Source organism: Heterocephalus glaber, unplaced genomic scaffold (genome assembly GCF_053883595.1).
Source record: "Heterocephalus glaber isolate CG9 unplaced genomic scaffold, H.glaber_assembly_v1.0 deba00001729, whole genome shotgun sequence".
NCBI classification, from domain to species: Eukaryota; Metazoa; Chordata; class Mammalia; order Rodentia; family Bathyergidae; genus Heterocephalus; species Heterocephalus glaber.
In genome coordinates this window covers 12,171,480-12,194,349 of record NW_028258440.1, presented here as the reverse complement: position 1 = coordinate 12,194,349, position 22,870 = coordinate 12,171,480, and the positions used below count along the sequence as shown (strand labels likewise).

Here is a 22,870-nt window from a genome sequence, read left to right as displayed (position 1 = left end):
TTGTTTCTGTTTAATAGTAGCAGGAAATACACAGACGTAAATATAAGACAACCTAGATTTCTAGTTTATTTTTTTAAAAAAGAATTGCTTCAGTTTATAATTCTCTTTCCCATGTATTATGTTTTCTAATGGGATTTAACTTACAAATCAACAATTTCTCAATATTTGCATTACTTTGGTGGGGTTTTTTCTTTTATTAATTAATTTTATTGGTATATTTTAGGTATGCAATATAATGACATTCATCACTGGAAATTTGCACCTTTACATAATCTTTCTTGGTTCTTATGTTTTCCGCATTCCCCTGCCCTCCCTTCAACCCCTCCATCCCTCCTTATTTACAAAGACTTTGTTTCCATTTTTTCATTTTCTTACATTATTTTCATTCCCTTCATTCCTTTCCCCTACCACTCCCACTTCCCCTTCCCCTTTGCCCCTTTTCTTCCTATTTCACATTAACTATTATATCTTTTAGACCTTATTTACACTTTCAGTTTCTCACACTAGAGAAACTATTTGGTATTTGCATGTGTGTTCTATTTATTTCACTTAAGAGTATCATCTCAATGTACATCCCTTTAGCTATAAAAGTCTCTAATTTCTCATTTTTTATGACTGAGTAGCACTCCATTATATTTTAAAAAACACACATTTTCTTTATCCAGTCTCCAGTTGATGGACAATTGGGCTGCTTCCAAGTCTTAGCTATTACAAATTGTGCTGCTATGAACATAGGTACACATATATCACTGTGGTATGATTCTTTTAATTCTTTGGGGAAGATACCCAGTAGGGGAATAGCTGGGTCAAATGGAGCTTCCAGTCCTAGTGCTTTGAGGTATCTCTATACTGAATTCCACAGTGGTTGCACCAGTCCACACTCCCACCAGCACTGGCGCAGTATTCCTCTTTCCCCTCGGCCCTGTCAGCATTTGATATTGGTTGATTTCATGATGGCAGCAATTCTTTCTAGGGTGAGGTGGAATTTCAGTGTTGTTTTCATCTGAATCTCTTGAATGACCAGTGATAATGAACATTCTTTCTTATGTATATTTGCTATTTCTACTTCTTTGTCTGAGAAATGTCTGTTCATTTCAGATGCCCATTTTTGGATTAGGTCTATAAGTTTGGGAGGCCTGATTTTTTTTAAGTTCTTTATAGATTCTAGATATAGTAGACCTTTGTCTGAGGAACAGCAAGTGAGAATTTTTTCCCCCTTTGTGGGTTGCCTCTTCACACTCTTGGTGGTTTCTCTTGCTGTGCAGAAGCTTTTTAATAAGAAGAGATTCCGCTTTTTGACTTTTTGTGCTAGTTCACTGGCAACTGAGGTTTTGTTCATAAAATCTTTTCCTACACCAATATCTTCAAGAGTTCTACCTAACCTCTCTTCCAGCTGGTTCAGCATTTCTGATTTAATATTTAGATCTTTCATCCATTTCGATTTTGGTTTAGTGCATGGTGAGAGATATAGGTCTAGTTTTAATCTTTGGCAAGTTGAAACAGAATTTTTCCAGCACCATTTATTAAAGAGGTTATCTTTCCTCCAGTGAGGGTGTTTGGCTCCTTTGTCAAAGATTAGGTGGCTGAATGTGTCTGGAGTTGTTTCTGCATCTTCTAATCTGTTCCACTGGTCCTCAGGTCTGTTTCTTTGCCAGTACCATGTGGTTTTTATAACAGTGGCTTTGTAGTATAGTTTCAAGTTGGGGGTTATGATACACCCTGCCATGTCTCTGTTGCCTAGAATTGCTTTTGATATTCTAGGTCTCTTCTTGTTCCAAATGAATTTTTGGATTGTTTTCTCAAGGTCCATGAAGTATGCTGCTGGGATTTCAATTGGGATTGCATTGAATCTATATAGCAATTTTGGAAGTATGGCCATTTTCACTATATTGATCCTTCCTACCCAGGAGCAAGGGATGTCTTTCCATTTTCTGATATCATCTTCAATCTCTCTTTTCAGAGTCCTATAGTTTTCAGAGAAGAGGTCTATGATTTCTTTTGTTAGGCTGATGCCTAGGTATTTCAGTTTCTTGGATGCTATTGTGAAAGGAATTGTTTGCCCTATTTCTCTCTCAGTGAGTCTGTTGTTCATGTAGAGGAAAGCTAATGATTTTTGTGTGTTGACCGTGTATCCAGCTACTTTACTGAATTTGGTTATTAAGTCTAGAAGACTTTTGGTGGAGTTCTTCGGGTCTTCTACATAGAATATCATGTCACCTGCAAATAATGACAATTTGATTTCTTCATTTCCTATCTTTATTCCTTTTATTTCTTTCTCCTGTCTACTTGCTGTGGCTAATGTTTCCAAGACTATATTGAACAGGAGTGGTGATAGTGGACATCTTTGTCTTGTTCCTGAGTTCCTGTGAAGGATTTCAGTTTTTGACCATTTAGTATGATATTGGTTGTTGGTTTTTCATGATGGCTTTAATTGGATTGAGATAGATACTATCTATTTCAATTTTTTGTAGAATTTTTATCATAAATGCATGTTGGATTTTGTCAAATGCTTTTTCTGCGTCTATGGAGATGACCACATGGATTTTGTCCTTGGCTCTATTGATATAGTGTATTACATTTATTGATTTGCATATGTTGAACCATCTCTGCATCCCTGGGATGAAACCCACTTGGTCAGGGTTTACGATCTTCTTGGTGATGTTCTGCATTCTATTTGCCAGTATCTTATTAAGCATTTTTGCATCTATGTTCATTAGTGAGATTGGCCTATATTCTCTTTTTGGATTTTGGGTCTTTCTCTGCTTTGGGGATCAAGGTGATGCTTGCTTCCAGAAATGAATTTTGAAGTACTGCTTCCTTTTCAATTTCATTGAAGTGTTTAAACAATAGTGGCAGTAGTTCCTCTCTAAATGTCTTGTAGAATTCAGCAGTGAAGCCATCAGGACTCGAGATTTTCTTAGTTGGTAAGTTTTTAACTACGTTTTCAATTTCATTGATTGATATTGGGTTGTTTAGAATTTTTAGGTCTTCTTCATTCAATTTTGGTAATTCATACGTATCTAGGAATCTGTGCATTTCTTCTGTGTTTTCCATCTTATTGGAAAGTAGGTATTGATGATCCTGTGGATTTCTGCTGGGTCTGTTGTAATTTTATCCTTTTCATTCCTAATTGCATGGACTTGGGCCATTTCTTTCCTTTTTCTGATAAGGTTGGCTAAGGGTTTGTCAATTTTGTTCATTCTTTCAAAGAACCAACTCTTGGCTTCATTGATTTTTTGTATCATTCTCTTAGACTCCATTGAATTGATTTCTGCTCTAATCTTTATAATTTCCACCCTTGTCTGAGCTTTGAGTTTGTCCTGTTGTTCTTTTTCTAGAAGCTTCAGGTTCAGCATCAGGTTGTTTAATTGGGCTCACTCTGTTTTCCTAATATGAGTATTCACTGCTATGAATTTCCCTCATAACACTGTGTTCATTGTGTCCCCTAAATTCCGATATGTTGTATTGTCATTGTCATTTAATTGTTAGGAACTGTCTGATTTCTTGAATTCCCTCTGTGACCCATTGGATATTCAGAAGTATGTTGTTCAATTTCAGTGTGTTTATGAAATTCTTGTGGTTTCTTTTGCTATTGATCTCCAATTTCATTGCACTATGGTCTGATAATATACAAGGGATAACTTCAATTCTTTTACATTTTCTTAAACATGTTCTATGAGCGAGTATGTGGTCTATGGCGAACAACCTGTGTGCACCTGAATAGAATGTGTATTCTATTTTTGTGGAGTGGAGCACTCTGTAAACATCTGTTAAGTTCATTTGTTCAAGAGTTTGATTGAGTTCTAGTATTTCTTTACTAATTTTTTGTCTAGTTGATCTATCTATTTGTGACAGTGGGCTATTGAGGTCCCCCACTACTATTGTAGTAGTGCTTATTTGATTTTTCGTGTCCTTTAGTATTTGTTTTACATAGTTGGGTGCACTAGTGTTTGGTGCATACGTTTATGATTGTCATCTCTTCCTCTTGGATCATTCCCTTTACAAGGATGTAGTGTCTTTCTTTGTCTCTCTTAATCAGTGACTTTCTAAGCCTGAGTGATGATCTGTTCCAACCTTAGTGACTGAAAGCAAGTCAGGCCAGCAAAATAGTTTTTCTTCATGCCTATCATAGTTGTCCAAATCTGACAGGGCCCTTAGGACCTCAGGAAAGCTGACTTAGAAGTCCAAGCTTCATAGAATAGGCTTCATAATGCAGAACTTTCTAGGAGAACCACATAATCACCATCTTTGCCCCAGGTTTCAAGAGTTATTCCCTGCCCTCAACCACTGTCCCTCAATTCTCTCTTAGCACTAACCAGACCAGATAGTTTCAGCCACCTTGATGAGGAACTCCAGGGCAACGATTGCCTATCTAAAGTGTCTCACATCAAGCAGTGATTGTCACATGCTAACACCACTGCTGTGCACAGTCACTGGCTGGACAGGCTCCAGATCTGCATTCCATTTCCACTAGAAGATCCTAAAAGAAGTACAGCCTAGAAGCAACTTCCAGGCTCCACCACCCTACTCATCCTAGCTATTGTGTTTCTCTTAAGCAAGATTCAGGAAGAGTGTGTCCGGGCTTTGTTCAAGCTGCCATCTTCAACAATTTTAGGAATGTATATATATATATATATATATATATGCATATATGAATATATATTAGGAATATATAACTACATTTATATTTATATTTATATTTATTAGTATGTTTGCAGTATCTAATGATTACATTTACCATGGGAGAATTTGTACATGTACATAACACCTCTTAATTCTTTTTCGTCCTCTTCCCCTCCAATCCCTCCAACTCTTGTTCCCCTTCCCATTTGCAAAAGCTCTATTGCCTTTTATTTTCTATACTATAAAAACATTGTGGCAGTGCTAATTTCAAAGAGAATAGTGAATAGGACCGGCATTGCACTGGTGGTTTTCTAAGACCTCAAAATAATCAACACCTTAATGACTAAGCTGAATTCCTAGAAGAAGGGAGAGAAGCTCAAAGATTTGGGTCAGACAAATAAGTACATGAAGGGCCACGAGTAATGATAAGGCTTAGAATGAAGTCTAGAAGATAGGCTACAAAGCTCTAGCATACATTGCAGTGGGTAAATGCAATCTAACTCAGAAACTACATCTTAATCTCAATGTTGTGCAGCCAACATTTAGTTCTGGACTTGCACCAATACCACCACCCATGATAGGGTAAAAAGGCCAAAATAAGACATGCAACCCACTGCTCCTGGTCCAGAGGAAGGGGCTTCCCGGTCACCATCCCTCCCGCTGGTCCCAGCCCAGAGGAAGGGGCTTCTGGGCCACCATCTCTACTGCTGCTCCCAGCCCCTGTCACACCTCTCCCAGCTCAGAGGAGGTGATCTGCCTGAGTGCCAACAGCACCACCCCTGCCCCCAGTCGAAATGAGAAAACAAGTAAATAAGTCTCAAAACCACTTGATCTGCAAAGAGGATATCTACTCCTGCTTTTTTTTGGGGGGGGGGTTCCTGTCGTATGGAGTATTGTTTCCCACCCTTTAACTTTCAGTCTATGAGTTTCCTTTTGAATTAAGTGTGTTTCTTGTATATAGCATATTGTTGGATCTTGCTTCTTGACTCAGTCTGCCAGTCTATTTCTTTTGATTGGTGAATTGACACCATTCACATTGATGGTTATACCTGATGTGTATTGACTAATCATTGTCATGACTTTTTCTTTTTGTTGGATTCTCTCCCTTTACAATTAATTTCTTGTCGTGCCCAGTGGATTCATTCTGCTGGGCTTCCTGGCATTGTGGTCCTCATTATCTTTTCCTAGAGTATTGTGTAAAATCTTTTGGAGTGCTGGTTTGGTATTCATGAATTTCCTAAGGTGCTCTTTGTCATGAAAGTATCTTATTGCTCCATCAATTTTGAAAGATAGTTTTGCAGGATACATCAATCTGAGTTGGAGGCTGTTTTCCTTTTAGGGCTTGAAATTCCTCACTCCAATCTCTTCCTGCCTTGAGGTTTTGCCTTGAGAAGTCTGCTGTGATTCTGATGGGCTTTCCTTTGTATGTGATTTGTTTCTTTTCTCTAACTGCTTGTAGAATTTTGTTTCTGCATTGGGTTTCTAGAATCTTAACTATTATATGCCTATGTGTAGATACTTTTTATCAAAGCTAGTTGGAGCCCTATATGCCTCACTTATCTGTATGTCAAGTTCTTTTCCCCTGCTTGGGAAGTTTTCTGCCATCACTTCTGTGAACAGCTTTTTTATGTCGTCTGCACTCTCCTGTTTCTTCATTGACTCTGATCAGTCTTATGGTATTCTTCTTTGCATCATCTAGTAGCTGCTGGATTGATTTCTTGTGGTCTCTTACTATTTTAAAGCAATTTTTCTTTTCCTGGTCACTAATTGCAATCTTATCTTCTATATCTGAAATTCTGTCCTTACACTGGCTCATTCAGCTGTGTAAGCTTTCAATGGAGTTTTTAATCTCCTGGAAATCTGTTTGCATCTGTTTTATGGATTCTATTTGTTTCCTATGTTGGGATTCCATCATGTTCCTCAGCTCCTCTATTTTTTATCTGTGTCCTCTCTAGATTTATTACTCATGTCTTGCACTATGGGCACAATCTCTGCTGATATCTGAGAAATTATTTCTGATTTCATTTTTTCCAGATTGTCTTTCGTTGCCAGTTCAGGGATTCCAGGTGGTTGAGTATCAGATTGTTCCATCTCGTTTCCCTTTGGGGTTGCTTTAGGAGATCTGGTATTCTGGTTTTGAGAGTTGTTTACATGTCTTCTCATTTCATTGGGGCTGGGGGGTGGGCAGGGATGTTTGCTGCTTGTGCCCATCCATGGCTCAACTCCTCGGTGCTGGAGGGGTGGTGCTATGGCAGCCCATTAGGTTCACCTCCTCTGTGCTGGGGGCAGCTCTGCTCCTCTGCACTGGGGCACTGGCACAGTGGCCTGGAAGTTTCACCTTCTCTGTGCAGGGGGCAGCTCTGGTCCTCTGCACTGGGGAAAGTGGTAGGGCAGCCCAGAAGGTTCCTTTAGTTTGGTGTTTTGGGTGTAGCTTGGTTCAAGTCCTTAGTTACTATATGATAGCAGCCAAGGCAAACAGCTGTAACATTCAACCTGCTTAATTCTCAAGATCTTACCTCCATATGGAATATTGGTGTCATCCCTCCATTGGTGACTCAGGTCAGGTAATTTGCAGTTGTGACCTTAATGTAACTATAGCACAATTCAAAAATGCTGGGCAAAGGCACTCGTAAGAGACAAAGTTATTTGCAATTTTTAGAAGAAAGCAACTCTGGAAGTTCTACAACTTTCAATTTTGATTATACTCAATTCTTCCACCCATCCTTCAGAGCTGATAAGGCAAGAACTCTCTTTTAAAAACTAGGGGAAATTACGTGTTATCACCTGACTGCTCACTCCTGTCGAAATTCTTCCCTTAGGAAGAAGAGTTGGAGAGAGATGATCCAAACAACTCAATGTAGAAAGTTATAGAACCAGAAAAAAGAAAATCATCCTGGCTAGAAATTGAAGTACCATAGTCTATTTTTTGCAAATATTTTCTTGTATAATAATCTGTTCTTTGGGAGGAAATTATGGCCCTTTCACAGGAGTAACAATAATATTCTTTCACTGCATACCTAGACCCAGGAGGTCATTTACTTTCAATTTCATACAAATAGGACAAATTTAAAGGAAACAGTCCCTGCATGTGGCTAAGAAACTTTTGCCAATGCAAATAATTCAGCTTACCTTTCTCTAGAGAGGGCTTCCATAAACACATGCTGTATAAGCTATTCCATAGCTACAGATTGGAACAGGAGTTATGTCCTTTCCTCCTCTACTCTTCAACTGAAGCTATAATTACCCCTCCATTGGATGCAGACAAGACTTCTATATGATACCCTCACCACCTGCATCATCTGGGTAAACCAGAAAATATCATGAACCAGACAAGGTACTTCTTGATGTCCTTTTATTGATATTTAGTACCTTTCTGTTTTTCCTTTATTTAAGCTATAAGACCCATGCTATTCAATGTAGTACCCACCAGCTACATGCACCTATTTAAATTTAAATTAATCAAAATTAAAATAAAATTTAAAATTCAGTTCTTCAGTAGCACTAGCCATATTTCAAGTGCTTCAATAGACATGTCTGGCTAGGAAGTAGCATACTGGACAGCATAGATATAGAATATTCCACAAAGTTCTTTAGATGGCTCTTCTGTTAGCTCTCTTAACTTTTTGTGCATAAGGACCACATTTTACACATGTCCATTCACTACAGCATTTCTACAGTGCCTGATACAGCTATTGAGTGAACGAAAACCTTGGTGTTTACTATGTTATCATGAGCTATACTAAATTCATCATAAGCAATCTTTCTCTTCATCATAACAAGATAATACTGTAAGGCAGGCCCTGTGACCATTCTCATTTTCCAGATGAGGAAACTGAGGTTCAGTGACAGTAAATGATTTCCCCAAAGACATTTAGCTAATAAGTGCCAAAGCTAGATAATTTTGGAACCTGTGCTCTTAACAACTGCTTTATATAGCAGAAGAAAACACTGGGTAAATGTAAGTTGTGCCGTGGACAGGCAGGACCCTTCCAGACCCTTGATGACTAGATGGTTTCTCCACAGCACTCATATTGGCCAAGGCAGAATAAAGACAGTTTGGGATCAGGGCCAGACCTTAAGATTGGGAGTGTAAAGTATATTGAATTATGTTTGAGTGTAAGTGTCAGATTAAGTGGATATTTATTTGACTACTTCTCTAAATTAAGTAATAGTAAATTAGCAATTTTTATCTGCCATTTTGCATTTAGAAGCTGTTCCCTTGACCCAAATAGTGAAGACTAGTGAAACCTAATCACTTCATGAAGTCACTCTCACTTGCTGCACTTACCAGAAGGTTCTGCAACTTGAGTTTCCATGCAGGATATTTCGTGCCAGGACACGCAAATGCCAGAAAATCAATTTTCCTGCAGCTTTCACAGTCAGTGTGTTTGCCAGACAAAACCTCAGCCAGCCACTTTTTTAATCAGCAAAGCACCTTTAGAAATAATACTTACCGGAACACTCCTAACACAGTAAGGAGGAAAAGACTTAAATCTAAGCCCACCTGCTCAAAATTGAGAGCCACAGGAGAAGATAAAGTGTGACTATATTGAAATTGAACACTTTAGTGGCCCCATCTGGCCTTGAAAGGTATCCTCTGCCAAGTATCTAATGCGATAACTTTGATTGGTCTGTGCCTCAGTAGCACAGACAGCACTTAACCTGACATCACCCTTCTTGCCACCTACGTGTATATGTCTTCATGTGCCCCAATGTATAAGTGTCAGTCCACATTGCCCTACCTCTCTAAGACCCAACTTGATTCCCTTTCCCTCTGCTATTCTTCTGATGCAAACTCTCCAACCAAATCGAACAAAGGTAGTGGATATACTTTGTATTACCCTTCCATTTGTCATGAAGGCATAATCTAATTTACTGAGGACTTACTATGTGGCAGGCACTATCCTGAAGCTTCATACAAATTATCTCACTTAATATTCTATCTTCATTTCAGATCTAATTAGCAGAGTCTTAGAGAAATTTAAGTAAAGTATGCAAGGCAAACAGAAGCCATTCTCTCTAATGTTAGGATTTAAGACCAAGATACTCATGTAATGGTACAAGATCCCAGTGATGTTTGTAACTGTATTTTATACCTAAAATGTACCAATAAACTTAATGAGAAAAAAATGTTAGGATTTAAGGCCTTGTGACAGGCTAGTGAGCATTTTATTGGTCCTTTTTAAACTCGGAGCATGTTGCATAGGTTTAAAAGCTGAACCAATGAAGAAGGTTAAAGTTTTATAAAATCACATCAAAACAATGGGTCAAAGTAAAGTTCAATCAGTTCAATGACATGTTGGTCAATGCAGTCATTAGCAATTCCTCCACTGGCAGGCAGTGTGGAGTAATAGGAAAACCACAAATTTTGGAAGCCAACCAACCTAGATTGGAATACCAATTGTCATTTCTCATCTATGCAAGCTGGGAGTTGTCACTTAAATTCTCTAAGCTTGGGAAGGAGAGAGGGAGAAAAATAGACTTTGGTGTTAAATTATCTGAGTTTGAATCTCGACAATTCCTTTATTCATTCAGTTAGAATTTATTGAGTACATACTAATGACAGCCATTGTTATAAGTGCTCAAAACAAGTCCTGTTCCTCATTGTAGTGGGTGAAACAAGAAAAATAAACAAATGCTGTAAACAACATGTTCTTTTTAGCATTGAGTGCAATGGGGCTAAAAAAGCAGGTAAGGAGACTATATACTGAGGATGCGATTTCTTCTCAGCTCATTTCAGAAGGCCTTTCTGACATCTGACATCTGACTGAGGCAAGGAAGCAGGCCATGCAAGCACTCTAGAACAGCATGAGCACAGGCCCATGAGCACAGGCCCTGACATAGGAATGTGAATGGTTGCCTTAAAGAAAAGTTTCCATGTGGGTGGAGAGAAGTGAGAGAGGGAAAGAGTGGTAAGAGACGAGAACAGCAATAAAGACGAGCTGTAGCTTGTTGCACTGGGATTTGCAAGCTTTGGTAAAGATTTTGGATTTTATTCTACTTTTTTACTAAAATTTTTAGATCAATTATTCTCTGAGGATTTCATTTTGATTCTTTTCTTTTTTACTATGAGTTACTATTGGTACATTTGGAGGGAATGACACGATCACGTTTGTGTGAGAAAGCATCTCTCAGATTGCTATGTGAGGGTAAAAGTTGAAGAGAAGGAAACACTTAAGAATTGATTATAATATTTCAGATAAACAATGACTGGCTTGGATTAGGGTGGAGGTGGTGAGAAGTGGTTGTATTTTGAAGAATGAGATGACAAGTTATGGCGTTTGAAGCCAAGAGAGGAGTTAAGGATGAATAAAAGGCTTTTGGCCCAAGCCAATGGACAAATTGAATGGTAGTGCCATTATCTTTGCTGGAGAACACTGGCAGAGGATCGAGCAAGGACAGGGAGAATCATAAATAACATTTTTGTCATGTGATACCCAGGAGATATTCCAATAGATATTTCAGGTAAGCAGCTGAATAAATGAGCCTGAAGTTTAGTGAGATCAGGGCTGGAAATTTAACCAATTGTATCATGTTAAGCATGTAAATTAATTTCTCTAAGTCTTAATTACTTTCTCGATATAATGGGATAAAATTGAATTCACAAGGTCATCCTAAAGATTAGTAACTGTGTAATTGGTGACGCACCATTTCTAGTGTGTGAAAGTGCTCAGTAAATGGTAACCCTGTCATGTCAGTATTTACTGTAATAACTGGAAATTAGTTGCTGCTATTGTAGGATCATTGTTGATTGTTCTAAACACAGGTTGAATAGTGAAATCACCTAGGAAGCACCTTTTAAATGTTGGCCCTGCTTTGGGCCAATTAAATCAGAATCACAGGAGCAGCAATCAATTGCTTCCCACATATACATTACCTACCAATAGAGAACAGATGAGTTGGCTTACACAGAAATTCTCTTCAAATTCATTCTGGCTCAACTTTTGGGAAATACTCCCCAAAAGATCCTATGTGGAAAATTTTGGCTCTTTTGGATATCCCTGAGCAAATAGCTTCTTCTTCTTTCATTGAGCTTTTCTCTTAATATGAAAATAATTCTTGCTCTGGGGACCTGGAAGAAATAGTCACTGTGGAAACCCACAATATTGCAATTCCAGATAGATTTTTCTCATTAATAGAAGAACATTTCTTCACTTTACTTCCTAAGGTGTGTGCTGTCAGGTTTGGCCTCTGCACTACAATTAATTGATTCAAGAATAATAAGAGTATTGAATGTCTCTTTTAAATGTATTAGTTATAGAAAATAAAAATACAGTGGAAAAGTGAAATCCAGCTGGGCAAGGGCAATAGGCTCTGGAATGGTGATGATGAAATTTCATTGAAAAATAAACTCTCACAGGTAGAAGGAAATGACTTGAAATGTTCAATAGTGATAACAGACATGGAGACAATCCATTGCTTGGGATTCAGGGAATTTGAGGCTTTGCTTCATTTGACAGTGAAAGGGTATAGTGGGCACATTTTCTCTGTGGCCCAGTATCTGCTCTGAAAATAGATTCTGCAATCAAAAAGTTAAGGTACATGATTAGCAGTTAGCTTTTCAATACACACACACACACACACCTTTTTCACACAACTAATATGTCCAGTTTTAGGCTATCTTTTCTAAACACAAGCTCTCCTGCAAGAGGATCATACTTTAGGCTGTTGTCTATTGTTTATACCTCATCATGAATGTTTTCAATCATTTTCTGAAGCAAGGTGGAGTAGGGGAGGACACTTGTACCTAGTAAGGAAAATTTGGTTTTGGTGGGTTTTTTGTTTTTTTGTTTTTTTGTTTTTTGGTACCAGGGATCGAACTCAGAACCTCACACTTGCCAGGCAGGTGCTATGCCACTGGGCTAAATCGCCAGCCCTAGTCAGGTAAATTTGGAAGAGGGGGGGAAGCTGTGTCTTTACCCAGGCATTGGAGTGAAAATTGAATAGTATCTGCAACAAAAAAAGCTGACTCTTAGTCTTGCTTGATAATGGCCCTAATAGGCTATATTTATGTTTTTTATTCTCAAAATAAGGAGAAGTAATTGGGTCAGTCTAGTTTTTAAAGTGGGGTTTCCATGACACATTACATGTATCCAGCCCCTTGATCCTCAATCTCATATTTCAAGATGAGAATGATAGAAATAGCACACCTGTTGAGGTTATGCTAAAGTAGTAGGCATCATCTGGAGCAGAATTTGGGTGGACCCAGCCCAGCCCTAGCATATGACTGACAGTCATCCATTAGTTATCTAGGAAGAATGTAGTATACTGTTTGAGAATTCACAGACTGAGGTTATGTGAATTCCCAGTTCCACCATGTAATAGCTGATTACCCTTGTGCAAGCCACTTAACTTCTCTGTGACTCTGTTTCTGCATTTTAAAAATTAGGTAATAAGATAGTCTATTTCATAAAGTCATTGTAAAGATTGCATGAGTTAACACATGTAAAACACTTGAAATACAGTTCTACAACAAAGTATGTGTTCAATTAATTGTCAGCCACAATAATTGTCCCCCACTTGACAGTAGCTCCATTAAAACCCGTATAGCAAGTGTTTTTGACTACAATTTTGTTGACATTTGGGACCAGATAATTCTTGGTTGTGGGGACTACCCTGTGCTTTATAGGACATTTAACAGCATCTCTGGTTTCTATCCACTAGATACCAGTAGCACTCCTTTCAAACTTGTGACAATTTCAAAATGTTTCCAAATGTTGCCAGATGTTGCCAAATGTCTTCTGGGAAGCCAAATCTTGACTGACTGAGAGGTATAGGAGTAGAAGACACAGTGTCCCTTCCTCTATTCTCCCAAATAAGGAAACGGAACCTTTAGAAATTTTCTCGAAGAGTTTGTTGACTCTGGCTTTTAAAGTCATGCAGCCACTGGTGCTACGTTCAACCCGGTGGAATATGCTTAGTCTCACTTGGCAAGAGAATCAGAAGATGAATCAGAATAGAAATCTGACTCTGCATGCCAGGAAGGGACACTAGAAAGGTCAAAGGAAACTTAGCTGAGTTGTTACCTGTACCTTTAGAAAGAAGACAATGGAAACACCACTCCTTGAAGTGGAAGGAAACATGTCCCTGGACTTCAGAGCATGGTTTCAAAATGTTACACAAAGGCATTTGGAATGAGTGTTTGACATTTCAGGGCAAAACTCAATGTCTAGCCAAAAGATGACTTTCAACTCCACTAACATTATCTAAAAGTCCAGCCCTCAAAATAACTCAGCCAGAATCATAACACACCAATAGAAAATCTAAGAATAGAAACCAGAATTTTTTCCTTCCTCCCCATCCCCTCTGTTTTCACCAATACACAGTCACAAGGCAGTTGCTGATTGAAGCAAAAGGGAACTGACAAGCAGTACTTGTCTGAATGTTTAAAAATATGCGAACCTAACTGAGCGAAAGACAGTGAAATTGGTATTTGGGTCATACTTTAGAAATGAAATCATTTCCTGTGTACCTTGCTCCAAATCAAAACAGAAACTATTTCCTTTGCTTTAAGGGGGAAAAATTATAAAACTCAAACTTCTTTCCAAATACACCTCATCAGAGCTACTGATTTCTTCCAAGCAGATGAGGTAGGAAAACATGTATCAGATGCATTTAGCAAGCCAGATGTGCTCTTTCTCTTCAGCCTCAAAGTGCTCTGACCTTTCACGTAGTGAAGTATGCATACTAGGGCCTTGGAGTAGGGTTACAGTAAGTGACAAGAACATTCCCTTATTCCAGTGCCTTACTATGAAGAGATTAGAGTTAATTTCCAGTTCAACCCAATTTCAGAAAACAGGTTGGACAAAAAAATAAAATTGTTTTTGAAGGCGAGTTCCTTTTGTCAAAAAGATATTGTCAGAAACTGAATAAAAAAGCTAGGGTGGTAGGGGAAGATCTGTCTGTAACTTCAATTCAGCACATTTTGGTGGTGTATCAGCATTATTCCTCATTAGCTATGTGATCTGGGACAAGTTACTGAGTCTGTGGAAAATCTTCAAATTTCCGTATTGGAGATCCTTCAAGGTGGCATTCTGGTTGGGACTTATCTGTAAACTGCTCACTGGCAAGCACAAAGCTTTTCCAGGGCTTGTGGTGATTTTGGGGTAGATAAATGAAAATGACTGGATAGGCTAAAGCCCAATCTGGCATCTCTTTGCATTGCCATTGCTCCTATCTTTTCTTTTCCTTAGTTCCTTCATTTATAAAATGAGAATTTATTTCTTCATTGGACAAGTATTTATGAAGCACTACTGGGCTCAAACACTGTTCTTGGTGCTGGGTCCACCTTACAGGGTTTTTTGTTTTTTTTTTTTTTTTGGTACCAGGGATCGAACTCAGGTCCTTGTGCTTTTGAGGCAGGCGGCAAAACCACTGAGCTAAATCCCCAGCCCTACCTTACATGGCTTCTGTGGGATTGAGACAGTATGTGTCAAATCACCTTGGCAACCAGAAAGGTCTAGGCAAATTTAAGGTTTAAAGATATTCAACTGTCTCCTGTTTCTACTAATGACAAACCTAAGGCCTCTCTGAATAAGGAATGGGAATACCTAAAAGGTTGTATGACAGGCCACAAAAAAAATCTCCCTTTCCTGGATCTAAACCAAATATTTGAAATTTCCATTGCCAGAGTCAAAAGGAATAGTTTCTATAGAGCTGAGACTTATGACTCTATTTAAGAACTTGGGAACCCATCCACACCTTACCCGCCCTCTCCATCCTCCTACTCTGCCCACCCACTAGGACACTCAAGCACATAGTCCTCTTCCAATCACAACAAACATTAGGAAAGGCAAAAAAATGAAGTGGAAATGAGGGGTTAGGAGCTCCCCAGAGCAGGTTCATCATCAGCTGGCTTTCCTTGTAGGGCCTTGCCTTGTGAGGATTACCTGTCAACATCCCAATATTTGATAGACTCTGTGAGGCTACATTTGCTCCTAAATGTTAGAGAGGGTACATGAGACACGCAGGGGTTCTGTAAGTGCTCAGCTCAGGCAGACTGAACCCCAAAGCCACCTTTTTGAATTTATACCATTTATCAATGCTACCTGAGCCTTTATTTTTAAAATTTCAGAAAAAGCTAAATGACTTAGCATAAAAGTATACCATAGTTTAGAATTATATTATCTTAAAGGTATAATGTAGAGAAGAAATTGACCAAACTGTCAAGCAACAAACAGTTCATAATAAACAGCAAAGCAGAACGAATGAGGAGGCATGATTTTTGTTTGGCACTCTTGCCATATTTCCCTTTCTTGATATCGTGCACACAGGGATGGCCTTCTCTAACTCCTAAAAGTCACCTTTCACAAAACCAAGAAACCCACTCTCTTTCCAGGAACATGAATCCCCTATTCAAATAAAAAGCCATCTTTTGTGACCTTATATCAGTGAATACCTCCGTGAGGAACAGGTCTGCTACCAGAAAATGAGTACAGGATGAATGACTGATAGAGGTAGGGAAGACAAGTGGAGGCTGAGCACCCTGAAGTCAAAAGTAGCCTCTCTTTGTCGTATTTGAACAAGGCTAACCCTGTACATTCACGATGGAAATGGAAATATAGGCAGGGTGGCAACAGTGACCAAATAAATAAGTAAAGTCTATTCATTCCCCTTTGAGGAACAATGGGGTACAATGTGCCTAGAATCATCCTACTCTGACTTTTCCTTCACACCATCCTCTCAAACTATACATTCAGAATACAGTATACATGTTTGCAGCAAACACCAATGCCGCTTTCTTTGCAAATTATGTCAATATTATATACTCCTACAGTAAATTTATATCATAAAATGGACCTGAATACCATGCTTGTGTTCATAATTGTGCTTCCAACTTATTGGTGTATCTTATTAATTCTAGACTATCAACATGAAAAAGTGTCTGTTGAAGGGAAAATTTGTGCTCATGTCTAAATGGCAAGACTAGATGGTTCCCTGGCCTTTGTGTTAGTGCCACTGTATCAAGCACGTTTGTGGTCAATTGTGAGGGCACATTTTAGGAGGATTTTGAAAAATTAAAAAATATCTAGAAGATTATGACCAGGAAAGAAGAACTGGAATTCATATCATGCAAGTAATAAATGAAGGCCTTTACAATGTTTAACCTGCAAAGGAGACAATTAACAGGCAACGTTGTGATGGTAGACTTTAGGATGTACATTGTGTGAGAAAGAAAGTATATTTACTCTGAGTCACTAAAGAGAGAAGAATTAGAATCAATGAATGGCACTTCAGTTTTAATATTGATTCATCCCACAGACACATACTGAGATTTTATTACATGCCAGGAATTCTGGTAGACACTGGAAATGCAGAGACAAAAAAAGACCTGATCTCTACTTTCCAGAAGCTCAGATTTGGCTAGGGATCACCGTTTTTAAGCAATATAATTGGTGCTACTACAATGGAAAAATGGAAGCAGGGGAAGGACTGCCCAATTCAAGCAGAAGGCAAAAATACAATTGGATAGGAGAGGATATCATTAAAGATACCAGCCCGACAAAAAGAAATTTCTGTCCGTACTCCAACATAGAATAAGCAACCTCCTAAATACCTGTGAGCTAGGAAGTTCCTTATCACTAGAGCCACTTGAGTAAAGAAGCAACTCTGAATTGGGTGGGAGGCTGAATAAGATGTTTCTGAAGGCACCTTCTAACTCTAATATTATATTATCCAACTGACTCTAACTGAATGTTCTGTTGACCAAGAAGATATTCTCATAGGAAAGCAGAAATTTTCACTCTCCAGGTTTCCCCCAGAGCAGTGTCCTTCATAATGAGGTTTTTAATGTGTAAATCTCAAAAAACAACACAAAACATAAACATAAAAGAAAAATTTGCTACACTATTCATTTTTCTCCCAACAATGAAATTCTAAAAATACAAAGTCAAATGATAATGATTATTGTTAATGGCAGGCCATGGGTATTCCCTTGTCTGGAGACATAAATATGCCAGTAATACTTAAGCATATGATAGCTCTCAAAAGTGAAGTAATAATTTTGTAAATATGAGGCCAAAATAATTTATAGTCCTATTTAAATAAATTCTGCCACTAAAACAAATTATGCTTTATGTACTATAAAAATGCATAATGTTTTTCAACACTTCCGGTGTTCCAGGCACTGTTATAAGAATTATTAACCCGCTTAATGCCTCCCAACAAAGTTTTGAAGTAGATTTTAAAAATGATTTTATTTTTATTAGTATATATTTGCATTACATAATGCTTACACTCCTTTTGTGGAGTTGTTACACGTACATAGCACACCTTAATTCCTTTATTCATACCCTTTCCTCCCCCTCCCTCCATCTCTTGATTCCCCTTCTCATTTGAGAAAGACCTACCTTCCTACTTTCTATTATCTATCTTTTATTCCACTCTTGATTTATAATTTGGATTTCTTATATAAGAGAAATCATGCAATATCTAAGCTTGTGTGTGATTTATTATAAAACAAACCATCCCAATTTAAAAATGAGGAAACTGAGACATACGGAGGCTAGACAATTTATGCACCTAACATATTGGGATTCAAATACAAGTACTCTGAATCCACACATTTATCCACAGCACTATACACTTACCCTGGGTATACAGAAAAAGACTTTTATCACCAGAGAGCCACCACATACATAATCACTAAGAATGACCAGCACCACTGCAAAGAGCTGCAAGGTCCAAGTGGTGTCCTGAGTGACTCACTAATTACCTGCTTCCATGCACCAGATTTGGCAAGACACAAAATTCAAATACACACAACCATAAAAATATTTCTATTTTAGAACTTTATCATTTTTTTTTACTACAAATAGTTCAAACTGTGACGTTTGAATCCATTAATGCTAGAGCTCTACCTTACCTGCTCTTTTGGGTTAATCTGATCCTCCTCCATTCATGTATTCCTCCTTTGGGTTTCATTTGCTAATTATCTACCAATGTATGAGAATTTCTCATGGTCTCTCTGCATAACTGTTGGCTTATTCCTTCTTTGGCACAAAGTGGTGCTCTGTGGCATGAAAGAAACAAATCATCGCAGGTTGGAGAAAAATGAATTTGTTATTATATATCCAGCCCATAATTTTTTTAAACTTCTCCCAGATGATTGAGCTGAGATTCAGTCCATTTTTTTGCCTTTGGTATTTCAGCCAAAATAAGACAGACTGAAAAAAGAGAAAATTCTAGTGACCTTTTTCTTCTTTTTGGTCTGAATGTTATACTGTCACTTAAATACTAGTTAGGAAGATAAATGTTTCAGATTAAATTTTCTCACTTATAAGCCATTTACTTTTCCCTCTTCTAACCTCCTTCAGAATCTATCAACCAGAGCCCAATCATTTCTGCCACTAACTAGCTTGTCATTTACTGTATTCATTAATTTCTGCTGCTTGTACACCACACACCTTTAAAGTGCCCACTTCAAGCACTGCCATTTTTTCTCCTAGAAATGCATCATTATCTAAAGGAATAAACCTTTTAACCTGTATCAACAATCAAAGAGCTTGAGTAAATGATGAAGTAAATGAGTCAAAATTACAGTGCACATGGATCAGAATTCATGGACCCCTTAATCCTTAGCTTATGAATTTATCTTTGGAAGCAATGGTCTATTTGCAAATTGTATAACAAACAAATTGGTCTGAAACCTCCTTCTCCCCACCCTACCTTGTACTCAGCTCTGATGAGGCTAAGATTAAGAATACAAAATACCTCTTTATAAGTACAAATGCAAAAAACATTCCTACTAAAATATTTCCATAATGCTGAAAACAGAGCTAATCTGAGTTCTTCAAAAGGTGATTGAGTAAATTAAAAATAATGTATTCACAGATTAAATTGCTGTACATAGCTATTATGAAGAAGATATGTTTATTCTGGTTAAAGTATGGAGCCATGCAAGGGAATAATAAAAACCAAATTAGAATTGTGGTTACTTTTGGTGAGTAAGAAAAGCTATGCAACTCGAGAGGAGCAGATAGGCAGAATTCACCTGGCTTCATAAAGTTTAACTTATTAAGCTTTCTGGCAGGTGTTCTTACATTATTTTTAAATCTTTCTGTGCATATGAATTGTTTACTTCTCAATTATTTGGCCAACTTTGTAGGAAATTCCTATTGAAATATAATAAAGTCACTGACTGTATTTCATTATAATACCCAGAAATTATTTTATGTGTCAGATAAGAATGATATATAGTATGAGTATAAATGTCTGTAGGTGAGATTTCAATATTAAAGGACATTGATATTTTGGATTATTATAGGGGAAGTTACTTGTATGGGCATCAAAGGCAGGCTAAGTAGCATTTTAAAAGAGAACTGCAAAACATGCATCCTGGTTGGCTTAGCTGGAGACTAAACCTAATGATCTTCAGGAAATAATGAGCTCTAAGATTCTACAGTGCTATAAAGCTAGTGCTGACTATTATTTTCATCCAAGCTTCTGATATCTCTGATCAGCAATTTGGTTGTCACCCTGATCAGACCTAAACTACGATTATTAAGCAATCATAACATTAGTAGCTACCATGTATCAGGCATTATGCTGGCTACTAAGAGTGCTACCAAAATAAATATGTTATGGACTTTGTCCTCAAGAAATGTTCAGCTACCAAAGGAAAGACAGACATGTAGCCTACAACCCACCTTAGTACAATAGAGTAAGCTCTACAGCAAAGGTTATTAGCAAAGTGCTCTGGGAGAACAACTAAAGAAGCACTTCTGTGGAAGCAGGAGAGACTTAAGAAAGATTCACAGAAGATGTGAAATTTGCTCTGGATCTTGTAGGATGAATAAAGTAACTCAGGCAGAAGCAAAAGTATAATGGAAGGCATAAGAAACAAAAAAATATGGCTAACTTTTAGTGAATAGTGAGTAGTCCGAGGGAGTTGGATCATAAAAGAGTGTAGCCAAGATCATAAAGCACTCTTGATTATCATACATAAGAGTTTGCATTTTGTCCTGCAAGTATTCGAGAATTCTCAGGGGATTTGAAAGAAGGAAGTAGTATGATAAGATTTACATTTTGGAAGGATTGGTGAAGGACAAATCAAAAAGAAGTTAAGCAAGGAGACCAGTCAGGAGGCGAAAGAGTCCAGACAAAAACTTAGGAGAGTTTGGCTGAGGGAGAGCAATGGTGGTGAGAATGGAAAGATGAAACGATAAATTCTACATGCATTTCTATATTACAATGAACAGAGCATAATGAGGCATGAAAGGCAGAGTAATACTAAACCTTCCAGCTTGAATGGCCAGTGGTTTAGTGGTAGAATGTAGGAAAGCCACATTTTATAAGAAGATAATAAGTTTGATTTAAATCTGTTTAATTTGAAAATATCTATAGGGCCATCCACTGGAAATGTCCATCAGCAAGGTTTGTTTGTTTTTTCCCACAGTGTTTCTTGAATCCAACCCCCTCTCTACCTCCATTGCTTCCACTCTAGCCCAAGCCACAATCATCTGTCCCTTATCAGAACAGCCTCCAGACTAATCTTCTTACTTCCACTCTGGCCCACCTTACAATCTACTTTCATTACAAAAGTTGGCATAATTTTTTTAAATTATAGATCAGATCTTATCACACTCCTCAAATTCATTTAATAGTTTCTTATGATGTGTAGACCAATGCTTTACCATCACCTACAGGGCCTTACAAATCTGGTTTCTGATTGTCTTCCTAAGATTATGTCCTATCATTCATTCAGCTTCAGCCATACTGACTTCTTTTTGCTTTACTTTATGCAAAAACTCATATCCCTTGGGGCGGGGGATTTAGCTCAGTGGTTTTGACGCCTGCTACGCAAGGGCAAGGACCCAAGTTCGATCCCCGGTACCAAAAAAAACCCCTCATATCCCATCTCAGTTTACAGCTTCAGTGACTCAGTGAGAGCCTCAGTGTGTGTCTGATTGCCACAAACACAATGCTTAATCTCCACGGTGATAACTCTGGGAGTTCCAGTCCCCTGGAATAATTTGGGCAGACCCAAGGAGACTGCAAGAAAGAAGCAGTGCAGCAAGTCTAGAGAAGAACAACTAATTAATCAAACCAGGGTAGGCACTAGGAAATATCATACAAGGACACTTAAAAACATAGTATATGATTGTGATTTTTACCATTCTATCTCACTTGTAGCCAAATCTCATCTTAGGATTTTTCTCTAGAGTTTGAATTGCTAAGGACCTAGCTCCTAACTCAATTGGAAGTTCCGGGGTCATTGTAACTATTCTTCCTTTATATTCTGCAGAATGACTAGCATAGAACTAGGGACACAAAAAGCATTTAGTATGTGCTCTAAGGACCATGTGGACTGAAATGAAATATAACGAGATCTAATTCAAGAAGGTAAAGATGAGGAAGACTTGGCTTGGTAGAAATAACAAAAAGTTTTGGTCTAATCTCAACCTGAGGTAAAAAAAGGACTCCATCACAAGGAGTGATGAAAATATATGGTGAATGTTTAAATCTTAAAAAGTATTATTACAGTAAAAAACACATTGCCACTAATAGCCTTCAAAATACTCCCCCAAAATACTCACTGCATCATTTTTGCCACTTTCAAACAGTTCTGGAAATTCTCACAAAGTTCTGGAAGTCCTCTTTTGTGAGTGTCTGTACAAATTGTGATTAAAAATACAGTGAATACTTCTGTTAAATGTCATCCAACCGAAAGGCAGGCTCATAAAAGCATTACTGGGTATCCTCATCCACCTTTTCACCAGATCTGGCACCATACCACTTCTGGATCTTCCCCAAAGTCAAAATGACCATGAAAAAGAGACATTTTAAATCAATTTGGGATGCTGAAGCAGCCACAACAATGCAACTAAAGACACTCATGAAAGAAGATTTCCAGAACTACTTCAGAAAATGGCAAGAATGATGATATAAGTGTTTTCAAAATGAGGGAGAATATTTTGAGGAGGGTTAATGGCAATGTGTCTTTTACTTCAATAAATTTTAATTTAAACATTCACTGTAGTTTTCAATCGCACTTCATATAGTATTTACACTTCCACCAGAGTGGTGCTAAATAAATATTTGTTGAAAGGATGGATGAATGACTAAATACATTAAAGCAAAATCAGGCAACACTGGTAGAAATAAGTGTTCCAAAACAAGAAGTAGTTTTATTTTCTCTCTGTTGTGGTCATACATCTGGGAGTGCCATGCTATTTTTAGACATTCCACTTTAAAAGAAACATCACAAATTAGAATAAATCTATGAACAAAAGATTAAAGTTATGAG

General features: G+C 37.8%; 1 protein-coding gene across 4 annotated transcripts in view; it reads left to right on the top strand.

The window, feature by feature from the left end:
• Gria3 (glutamate ionotropic receptor AMPA type subunit 3) overlaps positions 1 to 22,870 on the top strand; it is a 356,081-nt gene that overhangs the window by 307,035 nt on the left and 26,176 nt on the right. The gene's annotated exons all lie outside the window — the stretch shown is intronic.